The sequence below is a fragment of the Malaclemys terrapin genome, chromosome 11 (genome assembly GCF_027887155.1).
Source record: "Malaclemys terrapin pileata isolate rMalTer1 chromosome 11, rMalTer1.hap1, whole genome shotgun sequence".
In the NCBI taxonomy this organism is placed as follows: Eukaryota; Metazoa; Chordata; order Testudines; family Emydidae; genus Malaclemys; species Malaclemys terrapin.
The window spans coordinates 49,061,333-49,077,967 of NC_071515.1; positions in this window are offsets into that span (position 1 = coordinate 49,061,333).

Below are 16,635 nucleotides of genomic sequence, written 5' to 3' on the forward strand. Positions count from 1 at the left end.
GGCTCGACTTGTTTGATCTAACCTGAGTGGCCTGTGAAAAGCGTGTAATATCAACATATTGGGGAGAGTAAGAGAACCAATTCTAAATGGCCCATCTGTGACAGACCCTCTTAGCTCTATGCAAACTGTTGCACAGGTTCCATAGCTGCTGCTGGATCGTCACAACCACAACTGTCAGTTCTCCCAATATTTGGTGCATTTCTGAAAGTCCCAGCTTTTGGATTCATTTGATTATGTGAGAATCTCAGAGTTTCTAGCCTTCATGAATGTGACAAAAACCTTGAGAAACTCTAAAGCCTATACTACCAAAAGGCAAATAAAAAGCACCCAACATGTGTTTTTTAAAATCTTGTGATTTTTATGCCCATCTTACGATTTTTGAATGTTTGGGGTTGGCAATGCTGCAGATCTTTTCCCTTCATCTCTCTTCTATTTTCTCTTAAGAAATACCACAAAAGAGCAAATTTTCCTAAGTATTGTTTGCCACTAGAGGGCATGTGACATTCAATAATTCAATGATAATGTTCTAGCATTGCTTACCCTGATTTCCTAATGGGTCTTGTATAAAAAGAACTCACACGTGATTGATGTCCTTCATGGTGGTGAATATATAAGTAGACTCAAATTCTCAGACAACTGCACGTGATACAGGTATTTCCTGGACCATTAATGCTAAAGAGCTGATCCTGCAAACATTTACACACTTTAGTAACTTTATCCCTAGAGTTAGTCAAGTGTTTGTTAGCAGGATTGGACCCTTATATTACTGGCATTGCCCAAACTGTCAGAGAAATTAATGTTTTAAGAGTAAGTACGTGTTTATATGTATTATAAGGATCACACCATTCAGTGATGGTCAGAAATACATTTGAACTTGGTCTATCTAGGGTGTCAGTATTATTAGGTCATAGATACTGTAAGCAGTGAATAGACTATTCAAAACTATTCATAGTTTTCTGAGCCAGTAGCACTTTGTTTTCCATATATGCATGCACAAGATCCAATTAAGAGGTGGTGTAAGTCGGTGTTTTGTATGTACCATTACATAAGGCACTATGGAGTTGCCTTAGGGGTTTCATAGTTAAAGTTGTATTTTGTTTTACACTTATAGTGATATGTGGAGTTCTTAATAAAAGTAGAAAATTCGCAGAGTGACCGTCAAATACAAACTATTTCAACTTGGATAATGCACCTGAATTTTCTATTAACTTGTAACTGCCTGTTGAACGTCCTTTGCAGGAATCTAAAAGACTGAAAATCATTTCTTTGTGATATTTGTAGGAGATGTATAACTTTTTTGTGACTATATAACATTAAAACTTGAAAACTGGATATTTAACCCAGTGTTCTCCCTATACATAACAACAACATGGAAGGTCCAATGGTAAAATTTGTAAATAAACCAAATGCTAAAAAGTTATTGGCACTTTTCACTATAACTATTGAATTGTATGCAATGGAGGAAGATAAGACATTACTTCCACTTTGCTTCCATCCTCTGTGACTCATCAGATGTCCTCTCCCTGGCACAGATCGTCCCACCTCCATTCCCCTCTCCAAAATGCTACAAACAGTTAATGCAGCATTAGAGCTACACAGTTATAAATCACAAAAAAATATTAAGGTTCTAACAATGTTAACTTGGCCACACTGGACATTTTGTGAATTTATGACATAAACTATTATATTTTAATAACACATGTAACAAGAAGAACAGAAATTATATATATATATACATACATACACACACACACAACACAGAGGAATTAGTACAGCATCCAGAACATTAATTTGTGTGTTTCTAGACGTTTTTATTGTAACTGTGGAAACTTTATGTTGTGTTTGCATTTCATTTCCCAGGTTTAATGAAACAAAAATGTCTCATGTGTTTAATAATGTTACTACTTACATTGTCTAAGCTAGACTTTGAAATTCTACCTCATTGATGTGAATTGAGAGGGAAAAGGTTGAATTGCTGCTGCTCATGTTTGGCTGGACACAGTTTCGAACGAGGCTTGGCTAGCAGTGCAGTGGCATGGAGTTATATTGTGGCTGATGTAACTACACCATGAAAGAAGAGAGAAAAATAATTTAAAAAAAGTATAGGTTAGAATTGGCAGTGTTCAGAATTCTATCACTACTGTGGAAAGATCCTAAAATTGATTAATCAGGAATTTTGTCATGCCCGTACTCCTATTCCTGACATTATGGCAGATTTGGGGAGAATTTTTTTCTGTGGGCTAGATTACAATCTATCCTTTTTCAGGTGTGTGGGTCGGAGTGGGGAAAGTGAGCAAGAAACCTCCCCTTTATTCAGCTTGTACAAAGGCAAAGCATGAAAGCAGTCCTCATGAACGGGGATTGCTCAGTCCTTTTATCTTCTGAGGAACTTATCATCTGGAAAAAGGTGAAAAGGAGACAGGGACATAGGAACCCCACTACCACCTTCCACACTGTGCACATAGCAGGGTCAGCACACTGGGAGAAGCAATCTTCACTATCCTAATATGTGATACAGAGTGTACAGCCAGCAGCCTTCGGAGATATTATGTCTCCTGAGGACTGGTTTCTCCAGATGGTGCCCCAAAACTGCCTCCACATAGTGTTCTGAGAGTGCTCTGTGTCTATACATACATATATATATATTTAGACAAATAGTTGATAGATAGGGGCCAGTAGGGTGGTGCTCAAGAATACATAGCATCGCTTGTGGTTTTCTAGAACCATAACATTTGTAGTACACTCTAACTGGCTTTCTTTGTGCAACTCTTTACATCAGCTCTTAACACACAGGACTCAATGCAAACTGCACAATCTAGCTCCATGTGTGTATCAGGGGGACAGTTAAAATCTCCCTCATGCAGGTTGTTCCAGGAATTAGGAAAAAGTGCAGTGAATTCCAAGGCACAAATGAGCTCCATTAAATTATTAGCAGATGCCCAATGAGCATGCTCAAATGTGATGTTTCAATTGTGAATAACTTTTTCCTCTATCAAATCTAGTCAAGTCATTAGGTTCAGTGAGGGCTATTATCCATGTATTCAATTTTAAGTTTCAAACTTCAGCCATTTTTAGCCCAGTTCAACCAAGTGTGGTTAGAATGGTTAGAATTTATTAACTTTTTTTTTTACAGTGGAAAAACTTTCCCTCCACTGTCCCAAACTCAAAAATGGCTCAAATCGTTTTGCTCAATCTTTTATAGGAAACTCACCTTCAGACAAAGAATCAGAATAGAACACTTCATCCCAAAGGGGGAGTGTTGCAGAATGTTATGGGGGTATGAAAAGTGGGTGTGGGGGTTATAATGGAACTTGTTTTGCAACCTTTAGTATTGCTGGCATGACCAGAGCCCACTACAATTAACATGTCTGTAGCTGTTAATAAATGCTCATTCACTACTTCCAATGCCTAATGATATTGACAAAATAGACAAGACTTTAAGGTTAGAAGGGACCATTGTGATCATCTAGTCTGACCTCCTGCACATTGCAGGCCATAGAAACTCACCCACCCACTCCTGAAATAGACCCCTAACCTCTGGCTGGGTTATTAAAGTCCTCAAATAATTTTTGATAGTTGCTGAATGGCCTGATCCTTATTTCATTATAGTGGATTATAAGTGTGTGCAAAATTTGGAATTGGATTAATCCTCTTCCGCTAAATCAACCCATTAACATCTCTGAAAGTGACTGACAGCTTTAAATAGGATCTGGATCAATAGAAATGTGTGTGTGGGGGGATTTACAGCCAAATAAAAAGGATTATACATTTTGTTCCCATGTCAACCACTCATGATTCTTTTTTTTTTCCTGGTGTCAAAAGTAATTTAGCCTTTCATGCTAGATAGTGATCTCAGTCCTATCCCTCTCTCTGACCACACAGGGGATGAGCTGGCTGATTCTAGTGTTACTTGACAATCTGAATCATTTCAGTAGACGATCAATGAATTGTGCTCCACTCCAGCAACCTGATTATAAGCTTTTTATAATGAGCCAGATGTCTTTTGCACTTAACTCTAATGGAGATCAAACCCCTCTGGTGGTGTGGGATTGCTGTATGGGAATATGTAAGGGGACAGTTCATTTCACACTCTTCAAAGTTGAGAAAAATGAGCCCACACCGATCTTGAGCAAATAACTTGGAAAAAGAAATTAACCAATTAAAATGTCAGAAAACCTGTGTTATGATTCACTCTGTAAAGCAATACAGTGAAGAACAAGTAGCAAAATAAAAAAAATAAAAAATCTGCTTATTACCAACAGGGAAACTTACACGAAAGGATGATTCCAAGTACTAGGGATGTACAAAGGAATAGTTATAGCTATAGATAGGATGCTGTGATGCCTAAGGATTGGCCTACACTGGGGACTGCTCTCACCAGGAACTCTAATTCGCACTCTGACACCCTCAAAAGTCCTGCAGGTTTTCCACCATGTCTCCAGCAGGGAAGGGCTAGATGCAGCTGCCTCCAGTATTCAGCTCAGGGTAAGTCTTAAATGGGCCCAGATCTCAAACAAATGCAAGGCCCCAATTCTGAAGGGAGCAGTGTAAGAGAGGGTCATATCATAAATGACTGCCTGTTGGTTGACCATTCTTTAATCTTAGCTTGATCAGGCTTCAGATTTTGGCATCCTGGAGTCAGAGTTGTGGTGCTCATGGGGAGGGTATGGTATTGTTCTGGGTACTGGGGAGTAGAGCTGAGGGTTAGTCATATGACGGTTATGGGAGGCTCTTTGCAGATATGTGGCCTGATTCTCAGGTCTGGATGAGCTGTAATCACTGCAGAGGGGTGACGGAGAGTGGGGTAAGTGTGGCTACACTACGAAATTAGGTTGATTTTATAGAAGTCGATTTTTAGAAACCGATTTCATACAGTCGATTGCATATGTCCACAGTAAGCGCATTAAGTCGGCGGAGTGCGTCCTCACTACCATGGTTAGCATCGACTTACAGAGCGGTGCACTGTGGGTAGCTATCCCACAGTTCCCACAGTCTCCGCTGCCCATTGGAATTCTGGGTTAAGCTCCCAATGCCTGATGAGGCAACAACATTGTTGTGAGTGGTTTTGGGTACATGTCATCAGGCCTCCCTCCCTCCGTGAATGCAACGGCAAACAATCGTTTCGCGCCTTTTTTCCTGGGTTACCCGTGCAAACGCCATACCACGGCAAGCATGGAGCCCGCTCAGCTCACCGTCACCGTACGTCTCCTGGGTGCTGCTGGCAGATGCGGTACTGCATTACTACACAGCAGCAGCTCCTTGCCTTCACAGCAGATGGTTCAGTAGGACTGATAGCCGTCGTACGTCTCCTGGGTGCTCCTGGCAGACCTTGGTGAGATCGATCGGGGCACCTGGACAGACATGGCTATCCTCCTCTTAGCGCACCAAATGGGAGCCAGAGACTCCAGGTCATTCTCTTCTTTAAGTTTCATCTCATGGAGATTCAGTCCTGCCTGGAGTATCATGCGAGCTGGAGGCTTCTGCCTCAGGCTGCTCTCCCAGCCGGCAGCACCGTGCTGTCGCACCTACCCCAGCCTACCCCTTGCTCCCATGGCTCATGAAGCCTGGACAGTAGTAAGGAGCAGTTCAACTATAGGTTGAGCAAGTGCAGAATGGTGGTAGAATGTCCTTTGGACATTTAAAAGCTCACTGGTGCTGTTTGCTGACTAGGTCAGACCTCAGCGCAACTAACATTCCCATTGTTATTGCTGCTTTCTGTGTGCTCCATAATATCTGTGAGAGTAAGGGGGAGCCATTTATGGCAGGGTGGGAGGTTGAGGCAAATCGCCTGGCGTCCGATTTTGAGCAGCCAGACACCAGAGCGATTAGAAGAGTACAGCAAGGTGCACTGTGCATCAGAGAGGTTTTGAAAACCAGTTTAATGACTGGCCAGGCTTCGGTGTGACAGTTGTGTGTTTTTCTCCTTGATGCAAACCCGCCCCCTTTGTTGATTTTAATTCCCTGTAATCCAACCACCCTCCCCCCTTCGAAATAAAGTAACTATTGTTTTGAAACCATGCAGTCTTTCTTTATTAATTAAAAAAAAAAAAGAGATAACGGACAAGGTAGCTCGGCTGGGATGGGGAGGAGGGAAGGACAAGGTCACATTGCTTATTGGAGCCACACTAAAAATCAAACTGTTTGAATGATAGCCTTCTGTTGCTTGGGCCATCCTCTGGAGTGGAGTGGCTGGGTGCCCGGAGCCTCCCCCCTCCGCGTTCTTGGGCGTCTGGGTGAGGCGGCTATGGAACATGGGGAGGAAGGTAGGCGGTCATACAGTGGATGCAGCGGGGGTTTGTTGGCTTTCCTGCAGCTCCAACAGATGCTTCATCATGTCTGTTTGCTCCCCCAACAGACGCTTCATTGTGTCCATTTGCTCCCCCATTAGCTTCAGCATCATGTCCTGCCTCTGCTCTTTGCGCTCACTTAATTCTTTCCTGGCCTCTGCCACTGAATACTTCCATGCATTAAGCTGTGCCCTATCAGTGTGGGAGGACTGCATAAGCTCGGAAAACATGTCATTGCGAGTGCGTTTTTTTCGCTTTCTAATCTGCGATAATCTCAGGGACGGAGATGATAGGGGGAGCGTAGAAACATTCTACGCTCTACGATTCTGGGGGTACTGCATGGTAACCTGTGCTGCTGAGTGCTTCTGAGTTCGCCACGCTGACCAAACAGGAAATAAAATTCAAAAGTTCCTGGGGCTTTTCCTGTATACCTGGCTAGTGCATCGGAGTTCAAAGTGCTGTCCAGAGTGGTCACATTGGAGCACTCTGGGATAGCTCCCGGAGGCCAGTACTGTCGATTTGCGCTCCCACTACCCCAAATTCGACCCAGCAAGGTCGATTTTAGTGCTACTCCCCTCGCGCTAGGGGAGGAGTACAGAAGTCGATTTTAAGAGCCCTTTAAGTCGACGGAATGGGGTTGGTTGTGTGGACACATCCATTTTAAAATCGACCTAACACAGCTAAATTCGACCTAACCCCATAGTGTAGACCAGGGCTTAGTCTGCAGAAGAGAAGAGTGAGGGGGGATTTGATAGCAGCCTTCAACTACCTGAAGGGGGGGTTCCAAAAAGGATAGAGCTCAGCTGTTCTCAGTGATAGCAGATGACAGAACAAGAAGCAATGGTCTCAAGTTGCAGTCGGGGAGGTCTAGGTTGGACATTAGGAAACACTATTTCACTAGGAGAGTGGTGAAGCACTGGAATGGGTTACCTAAGGAGGTGGTAGAATCTCCATCCTTAGATGTTTTTAAGGCCCAGCTTGACAAAGCCCTGGCTGGGATGATTTAGTTGTTGTTGGTCCTACTTTGAGAGGGGTTTGGACTAGATGACCTCCTGAGCTATCTTCCAAACCTAATATTCTATGATTCTATGACTGAGACTGGCTTCCCCCTGTGGCAGGATAGTGTTGCATTCCTCTAGGCTGTTTGGACCAGACAACTCTAATGTTCTCACTTATGCATTTCTGCCATACCCATAACATTTTTTTATAACTGATTTTTCTGCCTAGTCTAACCACTGAAGCAAGGACTCTTTTTCTATTTTTATATATAACAACATACCTTGCTAGTGAGCACTGTATTATTATGTCCTTTGACTGGCCTGTGTTCAGAAAGGGTGTAGCCAGCAATTGAAATTTTGTATCCACCCACATTAATTGGTCTCCCTATCTACTCTGTTGCGTCACTCCTCACCTATAAATAATGTATAGAAGACAATTGGTATTTCAGCACAGCAATATCTTTAAATGAGCTATTTATTTCTTCGCTTGTGGCACCTTTATGAAGTGCTACCCCCTTTTGATAATTTTTCACATCAGCACATCCACTACTGGCTATTGCTGGAGCTTCCCTATAGAGGTGAAAAATTCCTCTGCCCACACCCTCAGCTCAATTCTACACCCTTTTGTTAAGCTCATTGGATCCCACAGACAGCAGGAGTTGTTTTCATATTGGCTTGGGTTGCATGAGCCAACAAGTCTTTCAAGGTAAAGTATTGCCCATGTTCTTAGTATTTTCCTTGGGGATGTTTTTGAGGATTGATTATGATGATCATCATTCTTACAATGATTAAATCTCTTTGCTTTGGGTAAAGAACCAATTTAAAAATATTTACAGTTACAGAACTTCCTAGTGGAAGAACAAATGTTTTGTTTTCTCCTCTGTTCATTGACAGAACTATGAGTGTCTGCTGTTTAATTTTCTGAGGCAACAATTCTACTGGTGACTGGCAGGTTTTCATTGTTCTTCATAAAGCCTTTTATTAACACACTGTTAGATCTCTATGTCTGACCACACCCACAATGTTAGCAATCAGATTGGGTTTAATAGTAAAGGTCTACCACAGGAGTTTATGATATCCTGTGGATCAGCCAGTGTGCATATAGATTTCACAGTACTTACTAGCTAGATCCCTGCTTATCTTCAGAAACAACTGTAAAATGATCACTCTGTCTCAAAGTGCTTCACAGGCAGGTGCAGGTTTAATTTTAGTGTAAATTGGGATAAACTTTTGCATTTTATAGTCCATACCAGCAACACTCTGATTTATAACATCCTTACATGGTTTTGTATGACTACACAGTACATTTGAGATGCAGGTTAAACTGAAAGATCTTCTGAAAGATGTGCAGGTGGGATTTTCAAAAGTGCCTAAGCAGTTAGGAGCACAAGTTCCATTATCACTTAATAGAATTTGTGCTCCTAACAGCTGTAGGCATTTTTGAAAATCTCACCCTGTGACTGTATTGTTAATGGAAAAGTGGAGAATACCCTCAGACAGGATACTGGAATAACAGAGGTGAAGTGGGCTCTCCCAAACCGACATGCACCCTAAGGAGCTGGTCTCTCTTTCCATGATTTGTCCTCATTCCTACACTATAAGAACTATGTCCACTGTAGTCTGTTGTCATAGTTTGTTACGATACTTGTCTATTTTAAACTATACGCTTTTCTGGACAGGCGAGTTATTTTCTTACTTGAGTGGAAAGTACCACACACTAAATAATACTATGTAAATGAAATCAAAAGGGATAAGAACAGATTGAAACAGAACCACTCTGAACCTTGTCCAATATGTTCTCTCTACTCTCACTGATTGTACATATTCCTGGCTATGTGATACATTCATTTCAATATGATTCCCAAATTCCTCATTTTTGCAGTTTTCCAATGACAGAGGTGTTTATCTTCTAGAAACAAACCAGTTTGCTTCTCAACACACACACTAATGCAGTGGGCAAGGGTGGGTGACAGTGAAGCAAAGCAGAATGCAAATGCCATACAGCAGGGGTTCTCAAACTGGGGGTCGGGACCCCTCAGGGGGTCGCGAAGTTACTACATGGGAGGTCGCGAGCTGTCACCCTCCAGCTCAAGCCCTGCTTTGCCTCCAGCATTTATAATGGTGTTAAATATTTAAAAAAGTGTTTTTAATGGATAAGGGGGGTCGCAATCAGAGGCTTGCTGTGTGAAAGGGGTCACCAGTACAAAAGTCTGAGAACCCCTGCCATACAGGCTTCTGAAGTCTACATCACAGAAGCAATCGCTCGAGTCACACTCACAAGAACAGTGTTTTATTTCTACCCTCAGTCACCAACTCCCACACACTGGGGCCCTCTGATTCTTGCTTCCTTTCCTGGATAGTATTTACAGAGAATTCAGGTTATTGGTTTTATTTCTATTTTGTGCTGTTCAATCTTATCAGGCATGAGAGAGGAGACAGAGTGGAGTTGAGATCAGTAATCGGAGGGAACCAAGCCAAAAGAAACAAGATCTGAAAAGGGCTGTGAAGGGAGAAAAGGAGAGGCTGTTCCAGGGGTAGGGGGTAGCATGAAAAAAAGAATGGGGTCATGTGTGTAAGGAGACAGAGGGCACAACTAAAAGACTGTCCCATCTGCAACAGACCTGGCCATGATAATACTTGTGTTTGCTTCCTATTATTTGGATTATGGCAAAGCAATTTATTTGGGTTTGTGAGCATAAACTGAGAAAACTGCAACTGGAGCTGAATGCTGGAGCCATCTGTTCACATTACCAAGAGCATGTCCTCCCAGTGCTCTGCTCTGGCTCCCTGTACAGCACAACATTCATTTTAAGGTCTTGGTTCTTATTTTCAAAGTGCTAATGGATCCATGCCAGAGGCCTAAAACACTGGCTCATCCTCAGGGATCTCAACTATCCTTGACACCTGCACTGCTCAGGGAAAATGGAACTGGTCACCAACCACAAAGGTGAAGCAAGAGAAAGGGCTTTCTTAGTGGCTAGAGCTCTCTCTCCTAAGGTCTGAAACCTCCCACACGGGGCCGCCCAGAGGATTCAGGGGGCCTGGGGCAAAACAATTTTGGGGGCCCCTTCCATTAACAAAAAATTTGCAATACTATATAATACTATATTCTTGGGGGGCCACTGTGGGGCCCAGGGCAAATTGCCCCACTTGCCCCCCCCTCTGGGCGGCCCTGCTCCCAAAAACCTCACTATGCTCCAGCTCAAAAGCAAGGCACACTTCTGCAGATTTGCTTTACTCATGCACTTTAACATATACAAAACAACAAATACCTACACATGCCATCCACTCTGCCCCCATGAAAGGAACTGGGAAGGAAACCCATTTGGCAGATGTTAGTCTTCTTATATATTTTTTAACTCTGGAAGACACTCAGATGCCATATAAGAACCTAAATAGATCAGAATAGCACTATAAGTACAACAGTGTTTTTGTGACCAGTTCGTGACACACTCATCTGGCTCAGTTATAACAAATACAGTTAAGTTCTGCCCACTGCATATTTTTTTCACAACACAGTCATGTATCAGGTGGTTGAGTTTGGGCATCCACACGTACTATGCTGCCTAACTGTGTTTGTATTAGGGCAATCTAAGCCACCATTCCACAGTGTCAAGAGTCATTGCTTCTGGGATTTATCATGTGTGAAGGACAGAACCCGCCTGGAAAGTGAATTTCAATATTCATGGCAAAGACTATTGACTTTAAAATTGACTTGGGAACTGACATCCTACGTCTACACTACGAGGGGGAGGGATTGATTTCAGATACACAAATTCAGCTACGGGAATAGTGTAGCTGAATTCGACGTATCTGATCCGACGTACCCTGCTGTGAGGACGGCGGCAAATCGACCGCCGTGGCTCCCCTGTCGACGGCGCTTACTCCTACCTGGGTTTGTGGAGTATGCGCATCGATTCGGGGATCAATTATCACGTCCCGACGAGACGCGATAAATCGATCCCCGAGAGATCGATTTCTACCTGCCGATCCTTTAACCACTCCCAGAGCTGAAATCACTTGTCACAGCTTTGTCTAGGCCTGGAGGTATTCTGAAGGAAAAGGCAAGTTCACCACAGGAACAACTTACAAAGATAAAAGCTATGCATTCAGAGTGCATGTATTCAAAGGATCAAAGACTAGCAATCTTCTCAGCCACAGAGTGGAACCCATGATGGGTCTAGTGAGAAAGGTGGAAGAACTCAATGGAAGATTTGATATTGGACTTTTGAAAGGAGATCCAGTACAAATCAACTTGCGACAATGCTGAACCCTACAGTGTACAAATACCTCTACCACACAAACCATGGAAGAGACTAGCTGCAGTTTTATGGAAATTCAGAGGGCATTATTACCTGGTTGTAGTGGACTATTTTTCCAGGTATATAGAAAGAATGAAAGACATAACATTTCACAGTGTTATTGAGAAACTAAAGTTCACTTTTGCTCATTTCTATATTCCAGAACAACCAATGACAGACAACGGACCACAATTCACTGCAGCAGAATTTAAGTTACTCTGAACAAAATACGATTTTTGATCATATTCTAGCAGCCTACCTTACTACCAGCCCACATTACTAGCAGTCCACATTACCCACAAGCGAATGGAGAGGCTGAAGGCATGCTGTACAGACAGCTAAGAAAATCCTACAGCAGGAACATCCATTCCTTGCTCTTCTGAGTTACATATCGACATCATTAACAGCTACTGGATATAGTCCAACATACCTCTGATGGGAAGAAAACTCAGAACTACTGTTCCAACTTTGGAAAAGAATCTATTGCAAAAGTGACAGACATTAATACAATAGCCAAATTGGATAAACAGGCTAAAAGAGCTTATGAACGCTTACAACAGACGTCACTCAGTTAAAAAACTGCCAGGTCTAGCCCCCAGTGACTGTGTTTGCCTCAAATTGGATGGAGAAAAGGGATGGACAACTTCAGCTGTCGTAAAGAAAAAGAATTCAGTGCCCAGATCATATGTGGTTGAGACCAACAGTTGAGAGGTCAACAGAAACCACTGACATCTACAGTTTGTTCCTCAGAAACGACAGTCAACAGAACAAACTCTACAGATGGCAGATGCTGAACAAGAAGATGACTCAAGGATTCCAACCGACCATGGTCAGTCAACTAAGTTGTTATGCGTACGGGTCATGTAATTAGAAAACCAGAACAATTCAGACACTAAGGTCTGGTCTATACTACCCGCCTGAATCGGCGGGTAGAAATCGACCTCTCGGGGATCGATTTATCGCGTCCCGTCGGGACGCGACAATCGATCCCCAAATCGGCGCTCTAACTCCACCAGCGGAGGTGGTAGTAAGCGCCGCCGACAAAAAGCGGCAGAAGTCGATTTTGCCGCCGTCCTCACAACGGGGTAAGTCAGCTGCAATACGTCGAATTCAGCTACGCTATTCACGTAGCTGAATTTGCGTATCTTAAATCGACTCCCCGCTGTAGTGTAGATGTACCCTTAGACTGATTCCTACTGAAATTCAAAGACAGTGTGATAGTGTAAATATTGTAAATAGTAGGAATGTAGAAGTTAAAGAGGGGTGATGTAATAGAATGTTAAACTGCATTATACTGTTCAGCCAATAAGTAGTACTGTGTGTAAAATACCTTATTTAAGCTAAACTGAGCCATATCTAGCCGGCATTAAAGGGTCTTATACTGAACACATCTGTATAAGCAAGCTCTGTAGCCAGTCCATATCTGGTACAGAAGTACATGACACTCCCCATAGCACATTAACATATACTGCTTACTAGGCAGCTGCAACGATTTTAGTAAAGCCTAATGAAGCCTCTCCCCATCTGTGACATCACTCAGGGCTGGAGAGAACTGGCTGGACTGACCTGGACTGAGAGTTGCAGGAACTACTGTTTGGGCAGTGTAAGCTGGTGGGTGTTTCACCAGCCAGGGAAGGGAAGTAAAGTTTGAGCCATTAGTCTTACAAAACCCTTTCCTCAGGATTTGTTTTATCGTCCGCAGAACAAAAAGCACATCAACTGAAAAACATTGAGCAATAATTCTTATAGGCTTTCCCTGATTTAAGTAGCTAGGAGGGGACAAGACACACCCTTTGCTTTGACCGGGTTTCCCTTTTTTATAATACGCTTTCCTGAGCATCCACAAGACAGGCAGGGAGTCCTGTTAAGCCTTTAGAGACTGCAGCACCCTTATCTTGTCAAAAGCAATTTTTAAGAGGAGATCGTAGATATATGTGGCAAAATTCCTCCCTTGTACCTTTACATCAGGAACAGAGGCACTGTTTTTAAGTGAAATAACTGTGGTTCTTGTGATTTTTAAGGTCTAGCCACAACTTCAACTGCATTCTGCTATTTGCAAAGCTTCACATTTTAAGCTCACTTTTATTTAGGGTGTTGTTTAGGGTATTTATGCATGCCAAGATCTCACAGGAATCCTCCCAAGATCTCCCCAGGAAAGTTTCCTGGAGGTACTCAGTAATCCTCTGCCACAGTTTCCTTGGCAGAGCAGCTTTGTTCCTCCCCCCCCCCCCATTGTAGGAAACTTTCCCAAGCCATTCAGCAATCACTTGTGTGGGGATCAAAGTAGCACATAGGGGAGCAGCATAGGGAGCAGGGCGGAAGTCACAAGCATGGAGTAGATGTGCCCTCGTTTCCCTGCTTACTCTTGGCAGTGAGATGTCTGCTAGAATTACCCCCGCCTGTGGTAAAGTGTGGGAGAATTTAAGAATTTGTTCCCTAGAATACTGTACCATGACTCTTGCAAAGAGTGTGTGCTCTTTTCCCCATGTGGAGCACCTTCCCCTCTTCCCCCATCCCCCAACACCCACCATGCTTTGGGTGTTCGCAGAGATGTGTGCCTGGCTAGGGTGAGTGAGAAAATGATGGCAATGTTGCAAAACGTGTATTTAACAGAAATGTTTCAATGCTGTGTGTGAATTGAACAATCTCACTTCTGTGCACTGTCCCCTGTGCTTCACCAGATGTGGCCTTCAGGAACACCCCACATACCCTGGCCGGATACATCTGCCAGATAAGAAAACGCCCAAGATGCAGCAAAGAAGCCATGTTCTGGGAGGTCCTGCAGTGCTCCAATGCCGAAAAAAGGGAACAAAAGGAGTGCTGAGAAGCCGAATGGCAGGACAGAAGAGAATCACGCATTTTTTAAGGACTCTATTGAGAGGATGATTAAAGTAATGGAGGAGCAAACGCAGATGCTGAAGTCCTTAATAATGCTGCTGACTGGGCAAATCAGTGCTCGACCTCCACTGCAGCACATTCAGAGCTCTTTTCCATGTCCCCCCAAACTCCGCCCGCACAGTCCTTTTCACCTTCCGGGACTTCTCGGTTTCCTCTTCACTCCACTCCCTTGGACAACTTTCACAATGATAGCTGGACCTACACACAGCTGTGAAAGTCTGCCCTTCCCTGGTTCCTCCTTTCCTGCCAAGCATCTATGTGTTTGTGTGTGCTGCTTCTTGTGCAATAAAAGCAAACTTTTATAATGGTAAATCATCTTTATTTTTTTTCTACAAGGGGAGATTGCAGGCACTGCCAATACATGCACAGGCATTTTAATCACTTTATTACAGGAATATAAGGCCCCAAATGTCAGCATTGCCCCCTCGGAAAACTACATGTAATGTAACATTGAAGCAACTCAGACAGAGATATATATTACTGGTGGTCATTGTCAAAGTGCTGCCTCAAAGACTCCCTGATTCGAATAGCTCCCCTCTGGGCTCCTCTGATAGACCTGGTATCTGGCTGCTCAAAATCAGCAGCCAAGTGGTCTGCCTCAGCACTCTACCCCTGAGCAAACCCTTCACCCATCGCTTCACAGAGATTATGCAACGTACAGCACGTGGCTATGACCATAGGAATATTATCCTCAGCGAGGTCCAACCTGCTGTAAATGAATCACCAGCGGGCCTTTAATCTGCCAAAGGCACATTCAACTGTCATCCGGCACCTACTGAGCCTGTTGTTGAATCACTCCTTATTGCTGGCCAGGTGTCCCCTGTAAGGTTTCATGAGCCATGGCTGTAAGGGGTACGCAGGGTCCCCCAGGATCACTATGGGCATTTCAACACCTCCCGCTGTAATCTTCTGGTTAGGAAAGAAAGTCCCTGCTTGCAGTTATATGTACAGGCTGGTGTTCCTGAAGATGCGTGCGTCATGTACCTTCCTCGACCACCCCGCGTTGATGTCAATGAAATGCCCACGGTGATCCACAAGTGCCTGCAACACCATGAAGAGGTACCCCTCCCTATTGATGTACTCCGTCGCAAGGTGGTCTGGCACCAAAATTGGAATGTGTGTGCCATCTATCACCCCTCCACAGCTAGGGAAACCCGTTTCTGCAAAGCCATCCACTATTTCATCCACATTTCTCAGTCACAGTCCTTCATAGCAGGATGCAATTTATTGCCCTGCTCACTTGCATTAACACAGCCCCAACAGTCGACTTCCCCACTCCAAATTGATTCGCGACCGACCGGTAGCAGTCTGGAATCGCCAGCTTCCACACAGCAATTGCCACATGCTTCTCTACTGAGAGGGCAGCTCTCATTCTAGTGTCCTTACGCCGCATGTCTGGGGCGAGCTCTGCGCACAGTTCCAGGAAGGTGGCTTTCCACATCCGAAAGTTCTGTAGCCACTGCTCATCATCCCACACCTGCATGACGATACGATCCCACCATTCAGTGCTTGTTTCATGAGCCCAAAAGATCTACCCTATGCACCTGCTCTGTGAATGCCAAAAGCAATCTAAAATTGCTCCTATCCATATCACCTGTGAGTCTTCTTCAGTTAGGAACTTCATGATTAGCCACACTGTCATCTGCGATGTCTTCATGACAGTTAACAGAGCATAGGAGAGCTGTGCAGGATCCATCCCTTCTCACAAAGATGCCACGGTGCACAGCAAAGAAGGGCCATTGAAAAAATGCCATGAAAGAAAGCTGGAAGCCCATGGAGTGCTGGGACAGAAAGCAATGCATAACAGGACATTTAGCACTGTCCCAAGATGTGCTGTGATCCGCTCCATCGTCCCACAACACCTAGCGACAGAAGGACAGTGTGATAGGTACCCACAGTGCATTGTTCACACTGTTGATGATGGTGCCCCCACTGAGGACGCAATCTGCCAACAGACAGAGCACGTGTGAACATGAAATTGCGATTTTTATTATGTCGACTTTAGGTGTCAACATCACTGAGGGATAGCTCAGTGGTTTGAGCATTGGCCTGCTAAACCCAGTGTTGTGAATTCAATCCTTGAGAGAGCCACTTAGGGATCTGAGGCAAAAATCAGTACTTGGTCCTGCTAGTGAAGGCAGGGGGCTGGGC